General features: G+C 45.0%; 1 protein-coding gene and 2 pseudogenes across 4 annotated transcripts in view; all 3 read right to left on the reverse strand.

Annotated features, from left to right (window-relative positions):
* Window positions 1-22,118, reverse strand: part of APBA1 (amyloid beta precursor protein binding family A member 1) — a 483,473-nt gene that overhangs the window by 406,478 nt on the left and 54,877 nt on the right. The gene's annotated exons all lie outside the window — the stretch shown is intronic.
* Window positions 776-9,091, reverse strand: LOC144818380 (apoptotic protease-activating factor 1 pseudogene; annotated as a pseudogene). Its single transcript, XR_013607093.1, has one exon. The product of XR_013607093.1 is annotated as an apoptotic protease-activating factor 1 pseudogene (transcript).
* On the reverse strand, window positions 19,631-20,375 carry LOC144820190 (selenocysteine-specific elongation factor pseudogene; annotated as a pseudogene).

Genomic DNA, 22,118 nt, shown 5'->3' on the forward strand with positions numbered 1-22,118 from the left:
CTTTTTCCTACGTCTACTTAGATCGTTCTTGTTTTAGATTGAACTCTGAGAATGAAAAAAATAAGTTTGGGGCCTTAAAAACGAGAGCTGGTGCTGATCACCTGCAAGCACCAGCACACATTAAGCAGTGGTGTTTGTTAAATTTAGTAGATTAAACACCATACTCGGTGGAAAATCTTTGTGGAAAAGGCACTCAATTAGAAATCCATTAATAGCTATTCCACCACGGAAAAAACATGTATTAGAAAAAGACTTAGAGGTGCACTAATCCTCCATCTTTCCAGAGCAAAACTTTGTTTTCACTAACGTACCATGATAAAGGAAATGACCAACTCTGCTTTACCAAAGAATCACCATCAAGGACAGAATATCCTCAAGTGCAAGTATGACTTCGCAGGTAATAGAACGCTTTAGAACTACACTTAACATAACAAATAACCATCTTCACACGGGGTGCTTCACAATGGGTGGGGTGTTGAGGAATGACCAGCAGCATCTCCATCTAGGAGAGCCTGTTAGTTGAGTCTTAAGACATACATCCAACCCAGCCGCGGCCAGTGCAGGTAAGAGCGGTAGGGCCGGGTCAGGTGGGAGGGGGACGGGATTTCGACAGACGATGTAAAATTGATTCATTTAACTTTCCCTCGTCGTCTGTCGAAATACCCACCCGCACGGCCCCACTGCTCTTACCTGCATGGGCTGCGGCTGATCCAACCAAAAGCTTGCATACCAAACAGACAAATGTCTAATAGATTAAATAAATATCCGTTAGACATGAACTCAAAACGTTTTAATTAATTATATTCATAATGATATTTGCATACATTTCTCCATCACCAAAAAACGGGCAAATGAAAATCCCACACATTTCGCATTTTTGTCCCATTCCTATACAGCTGGTGCAATTCCACTGGAAAATATGTAGGTCCTTTCCCTGGAAACATACATTTCCGTTACAACAGTAGTATTTATTAGCTATATTTCCACAGTAATTTTACTTTCACAGCATGTATGAGCAGCAATTATCAAAGGCTTCGCTAAAGATTGTAAACAAAAGCCATTTAAACACATGCATAGTCATTTTTTTAATTTTAAGACAGTTACGTAAGAAGCATACAATTTAATAAAAACAACCATTAAACACATTAATAGTAATACCTTCATACCATTTTAATGCAATGCCAAGAGTCAAATGATTTCAAGCGTCAGAATTTGTCCCACTGTAATCTATGACACGACTCCCTTTTAATATTTTTTTCCAAACTAACTTCACATTAATGACCGAGTCCCCTTAAATGGATCCACCCATTGCAACAGCACTGGAACTACAGAGAAAGGTTTATGTATTCGACAGAGTAAACTCCTGCCTCATCAGCTACTCAAGAAATGCCTTCTTAAATGTGCATTTTCTTTTGGTTTGGCTCTCAGACGTCCCCTTCTGATGAAGTCAAAGAAACAATGAATATGTGGAAGAATCTTCATGTAGAAGTTTGTTGCTGAAATGTGCTAATCAAGTGAGACCTGATTTGCATACGTGCCAATCACTCATTAAACAAAGGCTAACGTAAACAAAATTCTGTCCAACTTATTTTTATTTAAATTATATCTAACCATTCACCAGATAACATAAACCATTATAAATTCATTTGGGTTAAAAGAAAAGTTTTTTTCACTGTGTTAAATATAACTTATCAAGCTGAGGGTGTTTGACAGAGCAGTTGCAATATCAGTAAACAATGAAAACTGTAAGAACCTGTACGCCTTGTAATGAATGGTAAGGCATAGGAACAGGATTCTAAAGCAAATTTTATTACAGATCTGTATTTCTAACTAGGATCTTGAAGAATACAACAAGTTAATGGATCCGTTTCCCTCAACTCGAAATTGCAAACACAAGTATTCAGCATAAATGTTAAAGCCACTAATTATGGTGCTCAGGGTGTTCTCGTGGCAGTTAGTGGTATGCAAATTAGGAGTCCAGTACCTATTTAAACACAGAAAGTAGAACAATACCTAGTGGTGTGTGGATTGCTAGCTTTGCTGCTAAAGCTCTGGAGGTGCTACAAAGGCATAAAGATGCTAGCCAGGCAGTAAAGGTATAAGAAGCACCAGTTACGTGACAAAGCTAGAGTTTAATGATGCGCGAGGCTAGTTAACAACAAAACACAAAGAGGGTTGAGGCAAGAGTCCTGCACCTATTACCTATGGTGGCTTAGTAGTATTGCGATGGTGCTAAAAAACAAGAAGTGCACCCCGCTCCACATCTTATTGGGTAAAAACCAAATACAATCAAAAACAAGAATTGGAATTAGCACCCATCAATTAGAAAATCTCATTGCAGTTCATTAAAATATCAAACATCCATGACGGATAGTAGAAGAAGCTGGTCCAAAGTATTCTTGTAATCAAAATAATTGTTCTTTACTGATTAATGTATTCAGACGTTTCAAATCCAATGATCACTAGGCTAGCTTAGTGTCCAGAATACGCAGGTGCTACACTAGGATGAAAAAAAACATTTATGCAGCGCATTTATGCAACCACACAATTGCCTTAAGGTGTCACAATCTAGACTACCAAGGGCAGCAGTAGAGGGTAGCCAACTGTCTGAAATATGCAGCAGATTGCCTGGTGTCTGAAATAATGCAAAAGGGATTTGCTAAAGCCAGGATTAGCAACTTCTCACTGAGGAGGGAGACTATAAATACAGATGAACATGATACTATTTTATTACTTCTGAAAAGGAGAATGTACTGAATGCACTATGCTTACCAGTGCCTTACAGAAAACAGGTCTCAAAACTCTCAACCGACTGGACCGAGAAAACTCGCACGTTTTGAAGATGCAAAAGCTTGATCCGAACAAGCATGAATTAAATAAATGCATTCGCAATTTACAAAACACTTGACGTCTAAACAACTGCCTATTTATTATCTGGGTGAATACCACAGGTAGTGAAAAGCTTTACATGTTCATGAAGTACAGCCCCTCTCACCCTATGAATACAAAGACGTCATAGTAACCTAGCATCTAGCCTTAGCTTCTAAAGGGACATTTATTCATTAAATTGCCAATGATATAGCTAGAGTGCATTGCAAGCCCAAATAAAAAAAAATGAATTTATCTTTCAGGTTAAATACATGCTATGAAAAAACAAAATGTAAATATACTTCAATAGTACGATTTAGGAAAAAGTGATCAAACCAAACTATAAAGCCGCCAATTAATTTATAAAGGCAGCTTTTAGTTCTATACTCAGGTAACATTTTGCAAAAACAGTTACATTTCTTCAGCAACAAGCAGCTACATCCCAATCTTAATACTATCAGCTCGCACTAAAAAAGGCATCATCTGGGCTCATGTCTGTAGGCTGTACGACAAAGGCTGACATTATACAGGCTGCCCCAAAATAATAAAATCACAAACTTTAATATAGAAAAAAAAAAAACAACCACTGATGCCGCTTCAGCCCATGATAGCTTTAGAAGGAGCCTCGCTAAGAAAATCACCAGAAAGGAGTCTGCTGGCTATTTAAATAAAACACATTTTTGTGGGTTGCAAGAGAACCTAGAAACATTTGCCTGCGGCAGTCACTTGGTTACCGTTCTCCTAAACCAATAACTCCGTAACTAAAAAAAAGTACCACTAAATAAAATAACCTGTTTTGCCAGATAGTTTAAGGTACAAGCTGCCAAGATGGTGTTTCATTTAAGCAGGAAAATATTTTTAAAGAAGACATTGCAGCAATTGTGTGCACTTCATGAGATTGACAGAGAACACAATTTGACACAAAATCCTTACACGTTTGACATTGGCATACTGGAAACCGGAGAGAGAAATGTTCACTTTGAAAAGGAGTTACAAAGATAAAACTATGTTGTGGGGCGAGAGAATACAAATTACGGTAAACTTCCCTTAGTCGTCAAAAGGATATGTAAATGGTTATATTGAACTAAACAAGTTACCAGTCCGGTTGATCACTCCACATACTCCTATCAAAGTCAAACTATCGCTGAGATTAAATTTTACTTTGCACAAAAATTATTCCCACAAGTAACCCCAGGAAACACTGCTGAATTAACCCAGCGAACCAATCAACACCCCAATGTCTCACTTTCCACTCCCAAGTTACACAAATCACCAAAAAGAGTGAGATTCTACAACTAGTTCCGACTATATTTAGACGTAGACCTTGTGTTGGCAACAATGCATTACAGACAAATGCTTTACAATACTTTTAATGTTAGAAGCCAATGCGAGTTTATGATTTTAATGCAGCAGAGAACAATCACAAAGATGACAAATATCTCAATGAGAAGAACTAACCTTCATGGATAGTAGGGGACTAGGATTCAGCAGCCTTATGTTTCATTCTATTGGGACATGGAAGAAGTGATTAAGGCCTTCCATGCTGTGTGCCTTTACGGTCAGTGTTTATTTGTATTGCTGTATTGTTTCTTGCTCCACAGCTATGAGGTGTTTTATCTTAGATACCAAGCAAAATGCGGATAACAAATGAGGACGATACTAATCTTTGGTATAAAGCACGGCAGGACAGTAAGGGGGGGGAGATGGCGGAGAGTAATCTTACTGCTTCTGCTGAGGTCACGTATGACACTTTGGTAAAACTGTAGCTGGTCTATTAAACAATTATTGTGCAAAGATAGCTTTTGTTTAACTGCAATACTTTAAATGCTGGTCATTACTTTAAACATTTTCCTTTTTTGCTTAATCAATATGAGAAAGTGGTTGATCCAGCTGGCCATATTTCATCAGCGCTATAAGTATCAATTGCCTCCACTTCAATTTGTTTCCACAAACTAAAAATGCATAAACCTGCAGAGGGTTCTCAGATGGTAAAAACGTGCTACCAATACAAAGGTACTTCATTAACAAATCCGCAGCAATCACACAGAAAACTGGCCAAGCTCTCTCCCAAGATGAACATGTTTAGGCAGTACTAGCTACTATCTTATTACAATTAAAAACAAGAAAATTCAGATCAGGTCTTCTAATCCATTCATATCCTTTGTTTGGCTCTTGCTTTAGGCAGCTTATCACTTGTGATGTAGGCCATAAAAAAAACATTCATTGCAAAGTATCGGCTCAAGTGCTTTCATAAAGTGCATATTAATGGCTAACAGTCTCAACTGGTTTAGGTCAGTGTAAACATCCAAATGCTGTGGCCTAGACCAAAAACAAGACTGTACGTTTCTGGTGTTACATTTCTGCACCGCTGGATTTTTACATTTATTTTAACATCCGTAAGACGTAGAGAATTCCAAGGTTATCAATAGTCACATATGTTTTGAAATTAGCTGAAACATATATAGACTTTGGGCTAGATCCTTGAGTGTAGAAAGTCTGCAGGGATTCTCCAGTGTCCACTCGCCACCAGTTAAGATAGCCTGCCGTTGACACAAGTGTTTTTCCGTCAGGAGAGAAGTGGAGATCTGTCACCCAGCCACTGTGAAGTAGATCTCCCTCACTAATTGCCGTGTTGGAGCATAAACGAAGCAACTCACCAGACTCTACACTCCAAAGTCGTATCTCCCCATTGTCATCTCCTGTAGCCAATAATGTGCTATCAAATGAGAAACGGCAGCATCGTACAGCACCTTTGTGACCACTGAGTTCATAGAGAGGAGTGGGGCTACTAAAACGCCAGACCTTAGCGCTTTTATCAGCACATGTAGAAACAAACTTTGAGGCATCGGGTGAAACATCACAGGAAAGAATGGAATCCTCATGACAAATTCTGTCTACTTCAAGTTTCCCAGTCGTTATTTTCCACACCTTAACTGTTCCATCAAACGACCAAGATAAAAGTCTTGAGCTTTCCAAAAGCCTAAACTTCTTCACAGCTTCCACGTGCCCTAGTAGTAACATAGCTTTCTCAAATTTCCATTCCCAAACCTCAATGACACCGTCATCAAAGCTTGAAATAAGTGTTTGGCCGTCAGCTGTAAATTGGCAATATTGTACAGATTTTTTGTGCTTTATTCTTGATTTAAGAATGCTTGTACTAGGAATTTCTAACACTTTTACAGATCCATCTTCTCCTCCAATTGCTGCAAAGTAAAGATCCCTGCTAAGACAACAACAATTTATGCCATATTGCTGAGGTCCACTCTGAGAAATTAAGTCACCAGTATCTCCATTAAAAAGTTGTAAATGTCCTCCTTCATCAGGGGCTAATACTGTTATCTCCTCGTCTTTGAAAACAACATCAAAGCCCTGCTTCAAGGTAGTTGCAGTGGTCTTGCAAACCTTTTTGGTTTCCCAAAGTCTCACAGTTTGGTCTTCAGAAGAGGTCAAAAGTAAAGATCCATCGGGAGAAAAAGCAACACAGTGTACCCAACTCAAATGTCCACTGCATTCAGCAACTTTTGAGGCAGAATCTGTATTCCACAGCTCCACAGTATAGTGAGATACAGCGACTGCTGCCAACGAGCTGTTAGGGCAAAAATCACAATACTGGATTGTAGTGTGGTGACTCACCAAGATTTCCATTAATAAATCACCAGTTTTAACACCAAAAATAAAAAGCCTGTTCTTTGCTGCTGCCATTATTTTAGAACTATCAAGTGACCAAGAGCAACACTTTACCCAGACTTCCAAATCATGCTCATCTTGATTTTTGAAAAACTCTCTCAAATCCAGAGATTGAAATTCATTTGCTGACAGAACATCACAAATCTTTAGAGTTCCATCTGCTGAGCAACTGGCTAAATATTCATCAGAAGGAGAGAACCTGCAATGAATAACCGGCATTGTATGCTCAAAAAATGTATTGCGGCAATCTTTCTTGCTGAAATCCCAAAATTTTACCAGGCAGTCATTTGAACATGTAGCTAAGAGCATCTGATTAGTTCCGTTGGTAAACTGGCAACAGTTAACTTGTTCCGTGTGTTCTCCATATGCATGTAGCAATTTCCCAGTAAATGAATTCCAGACCTTAGTTTGTTTATCTACTGAGCAGGTAGCTACAAACTCACCATCAGCAGAGAAGGCACAGCATAGAACTTCGTCATAATGGGCAATAACACTCAAGAGGTTCTCTCCAGTTTCAGTTTTGAAAACCTGCAGTGTTTTGTCAGCACCACAGGATGCTATCCTTAGCCCATCAGGGGAAAAGCAAGCATGATAAACTCCATCTGTATGTGGACGAACAACCAAACTGGTCATATTCTGTGCGTTTTTACGGTTTGCCCATTCGATGTAAAGACCACCTTTGTTAAGACCTTCTACAGCCTTCATTCTAGCTTTCTTATACACTGCTGATGTTTCTGGCTGGCAAAGTCCCAACTGAATGATATTTGGGAATGGACTGCGCCCAAGGATGTGTCCATTTAACGACAGAAATACTTGAAAGGCCTCACGCACCATGCTACCCTGGTCATCAAGTACATCTTTGTATTCCACAAATTCATGAATCAGATGAGCAGGACCTAGTGCTCGAGTTTTTGCGTCAATCCAATCCAATGAAAATAGAAGAGAGCGGAGCTCTGGCTGCATGTCAGCACTTGCCATGTGATAGGCTAAGTAGTTATACCAGTACATGTTGTCTTCCTGGAAGGAACTGGAGAGATTCTTTGAGTAATGCTTTTGGTACTGATGAACTACCTTTGCATGAAGATCGCGGAGCTGGTGCCGATTCTGCTCTGTGAGAAAATCCAGTTGAAGGTCGTGTAAGTAATACATGAAGGTTTTTCCGTTTCGGTCACAAAACAAAAGGGATTTGTTCACAAATTCTTGCAGCATTTCTTCCACCTCTTCTATCTCCATGTCCCAGAGGAGAGTTAAAACCTGAGTGGGAACCTTCATATCCTTCTTGATAACTGAGAGATCCTTGTAGAAGCCCTTCAGGTCTTCGCTCAACATGTCCACGCTTATGGACATCGCTTCATCTAGTGCTTCATAATCATAAGAGGAAGACTTGCGGATACGTTTGAACTGCTTCCTCCGAAGCTGCCTTACATAATATTCCCAGCGATTTGGGAAATCTCTCAGCAACGCACCCACCAAGGAGACTACAAGAGGTGAACCCTTGCACTCCCTCACAATATCATGCGCATGTTCAGGTAGGTCCTTAGCTTCAAGGTTGACATAGCGTGAAAGCACCTCTATACCTTCCTCATGTGTCAGGCTGCTCTCCAGTGGAACTAGGAAAGTCTTGCCGGAAACTGTGCTAGCCACGCTGCTGTCCCGGCTGGTTACTAACACACGGCACTGAACATCAAAGGCCTTAAGCACCCATGGGTCCCATACATCGTCGAGAATTAGTAGGCACTTTGGGTACTGTTGCAGAAGAAGTAGGCGCAATCGGTCACGGGCTTCTTCCAGGTTAAGCGGCGGCCTCGAAGCACCAGGGTCCAGTCTAGCCAAAACGTTCTGCAGCTTCATCAGTAACCCGGCCTTATCCTGTTTGCCCACTGGCACCCAATGTACACCGCCAGGGAAACGGTCCTCCAGCAGAGTATGGTCCCTGAGAGCCTCTGCGGCCAGCACGGACTTGCCACTGCCAGCCATGCCATGCAAAACTACCCAACTTCCAGGCTTCATTCGCACCAGTTGCTCTCGAATAGCTCGAACCTGCTGTGGTCGAGGAACGAAAACCATGGGTCTCTGGGGCACACCTCCTTGGCACAGAGCATTCAGCACCTGGGGCGAAGGGGTGGGCGAGTAGGGCTGCGGACTCTTCTCCGGGCTGCGGGTGTCGGGCAGCCCGGGTTGCAGCAGTTCGGCTAAGTCCCTGTAGCCTTCCTGCAACAGCGCCTTGTAGAAAGAAAGGAACGCGGAGCCGTCCTTCCGCAGCAGGATATCGATAAGAGCGGCGGTGCGCGCTTGCTGGCTGGGCTGGGCGCGGACCTGTTCCTCCTCCGCCAGGTTCAGCACTTCGTCGCTTACAAGGTGGTCCAGCAGGTAGACCGTCCGCAGATCCCTCTGCAGGGCCGCGCGGTGCCGCAGCAGGCAGGCACGCGCCGCCTCCTCCATGGCCGGAGACGGCATCGATCTCTCTGAGGTGGCTGCCTGTATGCGGAAAAAAGTTTACTTCCTGCTCCTGGACGGAGTGACGTGACTAGACGGTACGGACAACGCCTACGGTGTCAAGAGGAGACGTCTGTCCGATGGTCGGATATTTGAACCCCACCTACTTCCACGCAAGGCACACGCCAAAAATGCGGCCATCTTTGCAAGGAGCATTTTCTACAATGGATATAGGGTCTAACCGGCCAGAGGTTGTGGAAACCCGCAATATGATCGCAAACAGCATGATTTGTTTTACTTTATGTTAAATAACTTGCAAAATATTATATTCAGAGTATCATAAAGCCATGTCAAGAGTCAAATATCATACTAAATAACTATAGCTGTCCAAGTCTCACAGGTTCATGTGTGACTCGTTAGGTCAGACCTCTGTTTTTCTTAGAATTCTGGAACTTGTAATTTTATGTAACACAATATAAAACCAGGACTACAAGTCGAAGAATTTAAAGAAAAACCTAGGACTGGCATAATCAGTCATACATAGACCTGGGAATATTGGCAGCTGTGATTACATGCAATTGTATTTGACAAGGTATCACTTAGGTTCTTTTAATTAAGTCACACTCTTAAAAAGAAGTTCTATAGGGGTGGATATGTCGGGTATTATTGAAGACCTTTTGATTTTACTGAAATTATATGGGTACTAATATACTTGCCTACAGAACTTTTAGCCAGCCTTATCTCGTATGGTGTTATTTACTTTTTTCTTCCGCCCACTACAGCATAGGGTCAGCCTACTTACACCATAGTCTAACTTGACTAAGATTGACTCCATTCTATCCTTTCATGACGAGCGTTTATTCACAAATTAGTTCCCTTTAGTGCCAAGGACATTACTACATCAATATATGCTTTTTGAGACTAAAAAAATATTTTGGAATTTGGCTATTATTTCTTAGATTGACGTTGGGCCTGCAGCTTTCTCAATATTTAAGTTTGCAAAAACCATGACAAAACATGTACTGACAAAGCCAAAAAGATGGCGGCCAATGGCAGATCTTTTGGGTCTAGCCAATGCTGCTTTTTTTCTTTTTTAAAGAGCTAGAATTAGACAAATGAGCTAGTGTATGGGCTGGGTATGCATGGACGTCATTTTGGTTAGTCAGTGGTCACCATAGGCGCAACTAGAGCCACATTTCGGGGGGGGGGGGGGCTAAGAAAAAGGCTCTTAGAAGGGGTGAAACATCAACAAAGCCTCTTTAACATGCACCCGGTCTTTTAAAGACCTGTGAAGTGCTCTGGTGCGGCTGTGTGTGTGCCCGGGAGCTGTCTGAGCCCGGGCTGCCACTTACGACGGGGGGGGCTTAAGCCCTTTGATTCCAATGGGTGTTGCGCGCCTGGTGGTCACAGCTGTGACCTCTAGCTTGCTCCCTGCTACTCCTGGTACTTCCTTTACAACCCCTGGTTTTGAAAGCTAGAGCTTTCAGCTGCGACCCAGACTACCCCCAAATGACGTCCATGTGGTTATGTCAGCAACAAAGTTCATTAAAATCATGACTGTTTTGGAATGGGTTAGTGTCATTAAAATGCGTCCAGCAGATTTTTTAAAGAGGCATAAAAATATACTGTTCCAAGACTTGAGGGATTTCAATCATCCATACTTTATATGGGATGAAAAAGGAGGGAGGGAGGGTCTAAAAAGGGAGGAATGGATAAAGAATAAAAATATGAATTACTTTAAAAAACAGAAGTGATATATATGATTAAGGGCACAGCATAAAACAAGAACGGCATGGCATGCTTGATTCGGCATGCCACCTAATCAGTATCTGTATTATCGTATATTATAGCTTGCATAAAGCGAGTCACATCCCTCTTTGTGGGGCGGAGGCATTTTTTGGACAGGTAGCACCCTACCACGTGGATGAATGCGTGGTTGGTAGAGTATTGTGTTTGTTGATCTCCTATATGGAATGTATTTTGGCGTTGTGGATGAGTGACCAAAAAGGTGGTCTTGTCTTGGGGACTAGTGTCTGGCAGTGTGATGTAGGAGGATATGAGAGAGACAGGTGTGCAAATTATAAATAAAGTTAAGACTAAAACAAACACACAGCATCTCAGCCTAGTCCAACAGGCAGCGGGGCACTGTGTGAGTGTACACCCAAAAATGGAAATAATAATAAAAGGCCCAATAACCTATAAGGTAGCATGCACAAGGTCATCAAAAGAGTATAATCATGCAAAATGGGCAAGAACTGGACTTCGTGAGATGAAATTTAGCCCAAAAAAATCTTGGACTATCAAGTAATCCTAGAAGGAAAAAAGGTATGGGGACAGCCAAAACAACAATGTTCCCACAGGAAAATTATTTAGAAACGAATGCAGTTTTTAACCGATACATAACCCATAAATACATTTAGTAGAAAGGTCACAGACAACAATGAATTTTCATATTACGGTGGTATTAGAATTGGACTAAGAACACAGAGGGGGCAAGATGGCAACGTGGTGCAATGGCTCAGTAAACAAGAGCAGAAAGCGAAGAAGGTGTGAGCAAATATTTATTGTTTAAAAACAATCAATCACAGAAATATCAGAGATTGCAGTTGTGTAAAATATACTTCTTATGAACAATCTGGCCAGATCGTTGCAGTGTTGACCCTAATGCTTAATCAGCTGGGTCTTCTTTATAACCAAGACTAGCAGCCCGTCCCGACGTTGTCCGGGTAGGCTTTGCTCGGTGAAAGGTACTCACCAGCATCGCGCTCCCCTGGGCATGTCGGTGCGGTTTTCCTTTCTATTTAAAGAAGTCAGTGGCCGGCTCACTTCCTGCTTTCACCTCCTTTGCCCATGTGTTGTGGGCACGCTGGAACACCGCCTGCAGCTCGCCTCGAGGCAGCATCGATCGCATCATGGCAGGCCTCACTCTGCAGTTATTGGAAGAGTAATCCTGCGCCGCCGCCGCCCCCGTGCCCACAGACACGCATGGCGATAGGGAATAGCAGAGGCCAATCAACAGACACCCACCAAAACAGAAGAAGGAAAGGCAGCACGCTTGCTGTTCCTCTCTGGGGCTGCATTGCTATTTGCGCAACATTCTTTTCCATGTGAAGAGATTCTTACTTTTTTTGTACATTTCTGCCAACTCTCGACGGGCCCCGCTGAGCATGGCGTGATCGGTCCGGCCCACGCAGGGTGTTGCTTCCGGCTTCCACGGTCCTGGCCGCTCCTCCCCGCGCTCCTGGCCGCCAACCCGTGATGTCAGCACGCACGTCGTTAGCTGGCGCTACTTCGAAGGGACTACTTTTCCAAAAAAGTTACTTTGCCCTTATAACATATATTTTTTTGACATATATAGCCTATGTCCATCTGCTTACCCTGACAATTCCAATGATGTATTGGGTGTTTGGATTGGCGCTGTGGTTCCCCAGTTTACCCGCCTCAAAGGTTCCCAGTTCTCACTTTATAATAGTAGTATAGATGAATAGCAGCCACCCAAAAAATTTAAACTTTCCAACAAAAGGAAACTTCTCAAATAGTAACGAGCCAGAGTAAAAAAAAAAAAAAAGAAGAAGAACCGAGGGAACGGTTTAGCTGACTTGCTGCAGTTGATGTGAACAATCCTTGGCTTCCCCGTCTACTCTACTTTGGCCTGCTACAATATATTTTTTTCTGAACTTAGCACAACAGACAAAGGACAATTTAAAATCTTTGAAAAGCAGACATTTGTTTCTCAAAACACCACAAATAGCAATTTTTCTGAGACTTTCAGAGCATTCCAAACCAGTCTCAAGTTTGCAACACAGCACATCAATAGTTTAACCAGTAAGACATATGTTTCAACTTTACAAGACAAATTTGAAGATGATGTTTGTGATCTGTAAACACCCTTGGCGGATCGTGGATGTACTAGGAGTTGGTCCTGTGGTGTAAATTGTGGTCCAATGGTGCGTTTTAAGCACAATGAATAATTTTAAAAAAAGCAGTAACGAGAAACCCTTTTAGATGCAAGGCAAACTGAAGAAAAGGCGTATTGTTTTATCTTAGTGGTGTCACACTGCTTAGTTTGCGACATCTTTCCAGGAAAATACTATCTGACTATGGCATCACTCCAAGACACGGAAATGAGCCTAAAACATCACTCCAAGAAACAGACATCACACTGTGGCATCATGCCAAAACACAGACTTCAGATTGCCATAGCAGTCCTGCAACCAGAAGTCATGCTCGTAAATTACTCCAGGAATCTGCAATCTGTCAAAGGCATCACTCTAGACCTCATATTGTGACATTCCTCCAGTAACAGTTTTGTTCTCCGACATTTCTCCAAAAACCTGATGTCAACCAGGGCCATCACTGCATGAGCCACGCATCAGAGTATTATATTAGAGTAGGACATTAAAGGAATTACATTACACACGTGACCTTCCTTCAAAACTTGACAGAGTGGCATCCTTATTAGAAATCAACATCAGGCTGTAGCATCACCGTAAGAATCTGGTGTCAAATTTTTGAATTACTCCAGAAACAGGACATAGATCTCTTGACATCACTCTCAGTACCAGTCAGCACACAAAGCTCCAAAAAACCTGAGCGCCAAGAAAACGTAACATCCAAAACTGTGACATAACCACAAGAAAAAATTAAGATTGCAACATCACTCCAGAAACCTGAGAGACTGTAATGTTAAGTCAATTTCCAGAGGTTATCAATAGCATGACTCCAAGACACTCAAACCAACCGCAGAATCCCTCCAGGAAACAACATCATCAGAAATTTACATATTGATGCAGTCAAATGACAAAAGATCGTGGCATCCCTTCAGCAGTTAATACCATATTTCAAGAATCTGACATCAGAAATTCACTTCAGCACATGACAATAACGTAAGACTGTGGCTTCCCTTCAGCTAATTGATGTGAGACTGAGAGAGCAAGCCTTTAACACCAGTAACCGTCATTGAACCCTCCCCCTTAGTCGACCACCAGATGCCCCTAATCCACTGCTGATAGACCTGCAGCCTGCATGAACCATGGTGCAGCTTTCAAGCAAACCTTTAACCAGATCTATGTTTCAGTCATACAATAATTGGTAATCCAATTTTAGTAACCCAATTTTATTTCTCATAAAAATCTTCCAATAGGTTGGCAGATAACATTGTTGGCTTTATATAAAAGAAATTATGTAAACAAACTTAATTAGCACTCGCATTAGAATTTTGAGAGCTTGCCAGCAAATCAAAATGCTCCCTTTGTTGGCTAAAACTAAAATGGTTTGACTACTGTCACTTGCTCGGTGTACTGCAATATTATCTTTTGCTGCAGAGGTGCTTTTAAAACAAAGCTAACTTTTTCCTGATGAATCAAAGAGCATTAAAGTTCACAATTTCCCATTCAATTTCAACATTTTCAATGGGAAAACACACTAGTCCTTTATAAATTGCGCTTTAAATCCCACCAATGCTTGGTTCATCTCAATGCTCGAAGATGTGCTTAACGTTTGGCATGCATTTCCCAAAGTTATTGCTAATTACCATTTTACCTAAACACATAACCCAGTATGTTTCACAGAGGTTCAAAAATTGCTCCCTTTTTAATTTGATACAGATATACATTAAACATTACATTCTCTCAACTGTTTTTGTGTATTACTAGGGTCTTTACTAATTCTTTACTAATTCCTAACTTCAACCACTGTCCCTTTGTATGTCCCTCTCTGTTCGCCGACTTTTGCCCAAAGGTGGGAGTACAAACTGTCCCCCCCCCTTTCGCATTACCAAAGTGACGTGGGTGGGGATTTTTAGCCCATCACTCTCTCCTTGTAAAAGAGTGATGGGGCAACTTCTATTAAACTCCATCTTGCCTTTTGGACACTGTTGCGGTCTCTGGGGGATGGATATGGTAAGTCGAGGGGGCCTTCTGCTACTGCTACTCGCCAGATGGCACTCCAGCGGGTTGCAGACTGCGGTTGCGCTGCAAGGAGGCCTTACATTTTCCCACCTTACCCTTCCTGTGACATTGCCTACAGCTGCACTGATGTGGATGATTGGCCCCTCCCCGCCCCCTCCCTCTTTTCAGTCATACTATTTCGGGATGCAGGAGCTGAGGCGAGATGGATGCCCAGTGGCTGCTGGGGGGCTGCTGATGAACTCTTTGACAGAGCTTCACCAATTGGTGTGGACAGAGAACTGTTGCAACCAGGACTTGAATCTCCACCTCCTGCTAAAGCCAGAGGACTGGCATGGTCGGGCACCTCTTGGCCTCTGCCACTTTGAGTGAGGCCAGTGAGTAGTGAGTGTGACAGTGCCTGTGGAGGCGTCTGCTGGTGGATAGTTGGATGGGACCTTGATTGACCTGTGAGAGGTGTAAGGCATTGTGGTCTGGCTCACCCCCCTCTCCTGAAAGGCTGCAGTACAATGGGGAAGGGCAGGCCGCAGTGCGGCGGCAGCAGATCAAGATGGACCAGTTCATTGCCCCTGGCACGAGTGCGATGGGAGAGCCCCTCCAGTAGAATAGTACGGAAGGCCAATGAGAGCCGCAGGGCCCCACCAGTACTCAGATACTGGCTGCAATTGAGGCATCCAGTGCAACGGTGTAAGCCAAGATAGAGCACGTCTCTCTGGATGTTGGACTGTTGTGGGTGGACATCCGTAAAGTGGCAGAGAGATCGCCTGCCACAGAACAAGAGGTGAGCAAACTCCAGAAAGAAGGTGTCCGCCTTGCGGACTGCGCTGATAGACCTCTTGGCAAAGACGGCTGCACTGGAGCGCAGGGCTGGGGAAGCGGAGGGACGCTCCAGATGTTGTAATCTACAGTTCATTCATTTTCCGGAGGGTGCAGAGGGACAAGCCCCAGAACTCTTTCTTGAGCACTGGGCCGCGGAGTCAATCCAGTCTGCGAAATTGTCCTCCCTATTTGTGATAGAATGGGCACACTGCACCTTGGCACCAAGGCCACCGGTGGGGGCACCCCTGTGCACAATCACTGCAAAAATATTCAACCTTAGAGACGGAGATGCCATCGAGACCTCACCTTTGATAATCATGTGATCTGCATTTTTCCGGACTATACAAGGCAGGTTCAGCAGATGCAAATGTCTTTTGGGTAGAGGAAGCAAAAGCTGAAGGCAATGGGAAAGCGCTACATGCTGCTCTGCCCAGCGAAGATTAAGGTTCTCCATGCGGATGGTACACATTTCTTTAACACACCTGAGGCAGTGTGGGACTGGCTGGAGATGTGAGGAGATGGTCATGTCCAGTCCCCGGTCCCCCACGGCTCCGGAGAGCTAAAGACTGGACCCAGGACAGACGCCACGTGATGCCGGCTGGGAGACACAGAAGACATGGGGGGTCTCCTGGTTCTCCGCCTCGGTGGTGGTCTGTTAAGATGGTACGCTGGACCTGGAGAGACGCAGTCGGAGAGGGTGGTGGCGAGAGCATTAGTGGAGGTGGTGCCTGACACAAACTTGGATGAAAGTGTGGCAGATGTGGTGGAGGAGACCCTGGCCACAGGAGAGACTTGATGATGCACTGCCTTGAAAAGACACTGGAGGCCTCCAACAATGGCTGACTGTTGGGAGGCCATTGCGTAGAGGAGCAACTGGGGTGACCTTCTCCAAGAGCCACAAAGCCAACAAGTCCGAGATGGGCTGTCCGCATACACAGAGTGACTTCTTGAACTGCAAGTTACATGGAGACTATACTGGCATGCAAGACTGAGATTTAGGTGCTGAGTAAGCGGACAGCGTCGCTCCCCCACCGTGGTCTTAGTTGTTGGGGATTGACAGGTGTGTTTAGGGTAATTATTGGTGGTGGTGTTGTATGCTTGTAGTAACGTAGGATGCCAAGTGTGTGGGCACGGAGTTGCGATGCTTTGGAGCAGCTGCAGTCGTGGCAAGCACAAGGCATACACTCCTCAGATTCATATTGGGACTGAGTGTCCCTGAGGGTGTGTTTGAGCGTAACAGCTGAGTTATTTGTCTGGTTTTAGGTGTGATATGGGAGTGATGTGGGAGTGTGAGGATTTGTTCCCTGGGTGGGTATAGCGGGGACTGAGATGTTTGGGGAGGCATGAGTTGGGGCATATTGTTTTAGTTAGGATGGGACACCAGCTGTGATGTGTTCATGGGATGGTGGTGGCAGGGGAGGCAGGCGGGAAAGGGGGTCGGTGGGGGATTGATGGACAGATAAAGGTAGGATGATTGCACACTTTAAGTTGGTGACATGGAATTTCTGAGGGCTCAATACAATACAGACGGAGGATGAAGTACAAAAAATACACAGAAAATGGAGCAGGCACCTATATTGTGCAACATACTCCAACTATGCTTGTGGTGTTATGATATGGGTGGCCTGCTGGTTCCTGGTTTTAATGCGGACATTGAGGGCAGGTACTTCTTACTACACGGTCTGTTAGACGGTTTGGAAGTATGCTTGTTGAATATGTACGTCTCAAATGTTGATGATGGGATAGTCTATCTGGAGATGGAGAGGGACCTACTTCCTTATCTCGGAATCACTCTGCTAGGGGCTGGGTATTTCAATTGTGTGTTGGGTGTCCAGTTAGATCTGCATCCGTTGCGACCCCGCACAAAGACGAGCATGTCAACTGCCATGCATGCTGTGATAAAATTAATATACTGCACAGATATATGTCGAACAACTCACCCAGAAGTATGGGAGTACACATGCTATGCACCAATGCACGAGATGGACAGCACTCTCAAAAGCTTCCTAGTGTCGGGGGGCTAGCGCCTGACGTGCTGAATGTTCATGTTTTGGGTTGGTTCCTCTAGGACCATGAACCGTTGCTGCTGGAGTGGGGCATGAGTGGAACTAGGATGAGGGTACCCTTTTGGAGCCTCCTCCTGGAGGCACTGGGAGACATGTAATTTTGCATGGATCTCCGGCAAGTGACGCCTGGCAACTTCGACACTAACTGGTTGTTGACGGTGCGGAGAGGGGTGGAATTGGATGCCCTGAAGTTGGTGACCCACAGGAAATGCATGTCTCGAATAAGCGGTATGCGACACTGCCAGAACTGACCAGGAAGGAGAGAGGCCAGGAGGACCTACAACGGAATGCACATGTAGTATAAGGGATACGCTTGACTGTCTGGTCCGGCATGATTACCATCAATGGATACATAGAGACAGGGATAAGTCGTAGAGGTTACTGGCATGGCTGCTGAAAAGGGAGCGCCCACCTCCGCTGATCCTATTGCTGAAGCTCCAGTATGGCACAGTGGGCGCAACACAGGCTAGCATTGACTCTCTCCTGCAGGATCAACTGGCAGAGGTATACAGTGCAGGGACACAGGATTGGCCGATGGAAGCCATATATTTCCTGGATGAGCTACAGCTGCCTCCTCTTGTGGAGGTGCAGGAGAGGAGACCGGAAAAGGAACTGAAATAGGCGATCTGTGATATGGCACGTTGCAAGACTTTGGGCCCAAACGGACTTCCGGTATAATATTATCAGGCATTCTTTGGTCTTCTGGCACCCTGCCTACTGCAGACTCACCGGGAGTCAAGGCACAGCGGTGGGCTACTGCAGTCCATGGGGGTGGCCCAGATTGCCATGCTCCTGAAACCATGGTAGGGAGCGCACAGATCAGAGTTAACATTTTTATTTATTTATTTTAAAGGCTTTATATAGCGCTGGCTAGACCCAGAGGTATCAGAGCGCTTGACATGAGTATAAGATCAAAGTTGCAGGTTACATCGTTACAAAGGTTACACAGTTATTAGAGCATGGCAACATAGTTACTTGTAAGGTCGAGAAAAACAATAAGCACTTATACGATAGGGAAAAAGCAGGTCGAGGGGAGAGATTAGGGGGTAGGAGCAGGGGGAAGTAGACAGAGAATGAAGGAGGGAGAGAGGATGGGAGGGTGAGAGACACAGCATGGAAAGAGGAGGGGGAGGAAGATGGGGACACGGACCGGTAGACGAGTCAAAGCTACGTCCAAGTCCAGTAAGCTGTCATCCTAGGGGAAGTGGTATAATTTCCCCATCACTGTTGCGAGAGGCTCTCTTTACACAGTGGACTCTCTCAGAGGGGTCACTGAGACTCCAAGGCCTACAAACTGGATGCTTCCCCAAAAAGGGGAGAGGAAGTGCTTTGGCATGGGGTGCCATACCATACCACAGCTGTGAGTGGCTCCCTTGGCGCTGTGGACTCTCAGCAGGATCGCGGAGACTCCAGGGTATAAATATTGGATCTTTCTCCAACAAGGGGAGATGGAGTGCTTAGTCAAAGGGCACAAAGGACAGGGGGCTAGGCGGTGTAGCAGGTAAGGGGAGATATTCAGGGGAGAGGGGACAGGAGCGAGCGTTTTACACAAGAAACAATAATGTTACAATTTTTCATCAGTGACAAGTTACATAAGTATCAAGAAGAGCATTTGAAAAAAAAAGACAACAAAAAGAAAGAAACAAAAAAAAAAGAAAAGCATTTGAAGAACAAAGGGGACAAGGTGAATTGGACAAAGAAGGGTAAGGAGATAGGGTAACGGGGTAGGAGGAAGCTAGGACGTAGAGATGAGGGAAAAATCTGTCCAAGGTCTGGGTGCATGTCGACGGCGTTTTGACCCCACATTCAGTAGGAGGTCTCATTAGGACCTATGAATGAGGGAAACCTTCAGTGCGAGATCTCCACGTTGTCGCTGAGGCTCACGGAGCTGGACAGGATGGTACCGGTCATCACCGTACCCGGACCCTTGATTGAGAAGCAGTGGTCGACGGCCATGAGGAAGGGTCCCGAAGGGTCTCTTGTCGGCAGGTAGATCTGAGACGTCAAGAGCTGAATAAGTTAGGGAACACCCTGTGCCGTTTCGGTCTACGAAGCCTCTGGGCCACCCGGTCGAGCTGCCACAGCTATGATTGGGGATCCCTGGAATTTGGTTTTCCAGAGTCTTCTACATCTTCTTGGTCATCTTCTCTATGGCAGCTTGTCTCTTCCCCTCTGAAAGAAGATCAATTTTGTTCAACTCCACCACCATCTTCTGGCAGGCAATCTCACCAATGACCAGGCATTCAGCGGACTGCGTTTGCATCCCCTTGGTCACATCTATCACCAACATCATCAAGTCAATGATCTGTGACCCTCCGATAATGGTCCTGATGAGGGAGGCGTGCCCGGGGCAGTCCACCAGGGTGCATTGCAGGCTGTTGTAACCGGAAGTGCTCATGCGCTCGGGAGCCGGTAGGGTGAAGCAGGAGAAGCCCAGGTCCAGAGATATACCGCGCTCCTGGCTCTGCGGATTCTTGTCGAAGGCCGCCGTGGAGGCTGTGCTGCTAAGGGCCTTGGCCAGCGACGTCTTCCCACTGTCTATGTGGCCGAGCATACCGATACTGAAGTTCAGCGTCTTCCCTGTTTCGGCCATGCTGCCGGCTTTCTTCTACATGGCCCCTGTCCATCTTGGGGGTCGGCACTAAGGTCTTGGTGAAGGCCCTGGTGACTCAATTGGGGGGGGGGGGCAATTCAGTATAGGGGAACCAATGAGGATTTATGCCAGCTGGAAGCACGCAGATCAACCTGTGGTGGGAGTCCCACATGTTACACTCAGTGGCAAATACAGATTTAGAGGCTGCAGTGTTAGCATTGGATATCGAAAAAGCTGTTGACACACTTGGCTAGGAATATCTATGGGAGGTGCTGAGGAGGATGGGCTGGGACCCGTATTTATGTTATGGGGGAGTTGCTGTATGCCCAACCTGTGGCTTGTGTTCGGACCGGGAGTGTGGTGTCTGAAAAGTCTGCTCACTGAGTGGGGCACGATGCAGGGATGATCCCTGTTGCCACTCCTTTTCACCTTGGCAACGGAGCCCCTGACGGTTCGATTGCACCGCAATATGGCTAGATGGTGTGTTGAGGTAGGGGAAAAACCAACGTAATATAACTTTTTTATGTTACCTAAATAGAGCGATCGGTGAGCACGTTGCTGGAGATCATTACTGAATTTGGGGAGGTCTCGGGCTTGCAGGTCAACAGACAGAAGTCGGTAAGTTTCCCTCTGGCTAGACTGGTGCGGACAGACCCTGCTGATCTCCTGGTAATGGAGCTTCAGTAGGAGCGAGATCATTTCCGTTACCTGGGAATACAGGTGGCCAATACATCGGAGGCCAACTACAGAGAACCTGGAGGCTTCTATTCTTTTCTGGTACCGTCTGCCTCCGTCTGTGATGGGCAGGGTAGCCCTAAGCAAGATGGTGTTGCTGCTGAACTGCCTGTACTTCCTGCAAATTTCCCAATGTCATATACCGAGACCCACCTTTGCTAAACTGAACAGCCTCCTGGTGTCCCTAATGCAGGCCGGTAAGAGTAGTGAAACTGGAAATACAGAAGTTTAGCACAGAGCTGGGGTGACTGGGTCTGCCAGACCTGCAGATGTAATATTTTGCAGGATTCCTACAATAGGCAGTACAGTGGTGCGTAGATGGCCCGAATGGGGAAAAGGAGCAGCTGGCGGAGTGGGGTGCCAGAGCAAACTTCCCTGGGTGCCTTATGCAGAGGGCAAGAGTCCCGCAAGACTGACCGTTTATTGTCCGGCATGTGGCGGAGGCCTGGAAACAGGCAGTCACGTATGTGCTGCGTAGAGTTCCATATGCTAGACTGCTGTTCCATAAGTGGTTGCCATGCTTCCAGCGGACACAATCCGTGATGGATCGGTCTCAATGGTATGATGGGTCTGCACCACAACTGGTGATATGTACTTCAGTGGCACTTTCCTCATGATGGGGTAGTACAGGAATTATTTCAGATACTGCAAGACGCCAAGGTGTCCTACTTATGGATAGATTTTCCTGCAGAGACACAGAAGCTGCTGCTACTGCTGGACCAGAGTTCCTCCAAAGGCCCGTTATTCCATGCTTATAAGGCCTTGAAGGCTGACCGTAAATAGATATGTCAGTGGTCCTTGATAAATAGATGGACGATTTGCCTGAACCACTCACAGAGGAAGAGTGAAAGCAAGCCTGCACCCAGATCGGAGAGGTAACCAGAAATGCACGGTTCAAACGCCCCCGATTTTATTATTTACACTGCACCTACTTAACACCTCAATGGTTACATAGGTTTAATGCAGCATTATTGGCAGAGTGTCCCAAATGCAGGGTAGCACCGGCGA

The sequence above is a fragment of the Lissotriton helveticus genome, chromosome 2_1, assembly GCF_964261635.1.
Source record: "Lissotriton helveticus chromosome 2_1, aLisHel1.1, whole genome shotgun sequence".
In the NCBI taxonomy this organism is placed as follows: domain Eukaryota; kingdom Metazoa; phylum Chordata; class Amphibia; order Caudata; family Salamandridae; genus Lissotriton; species Lissotriton helveticus.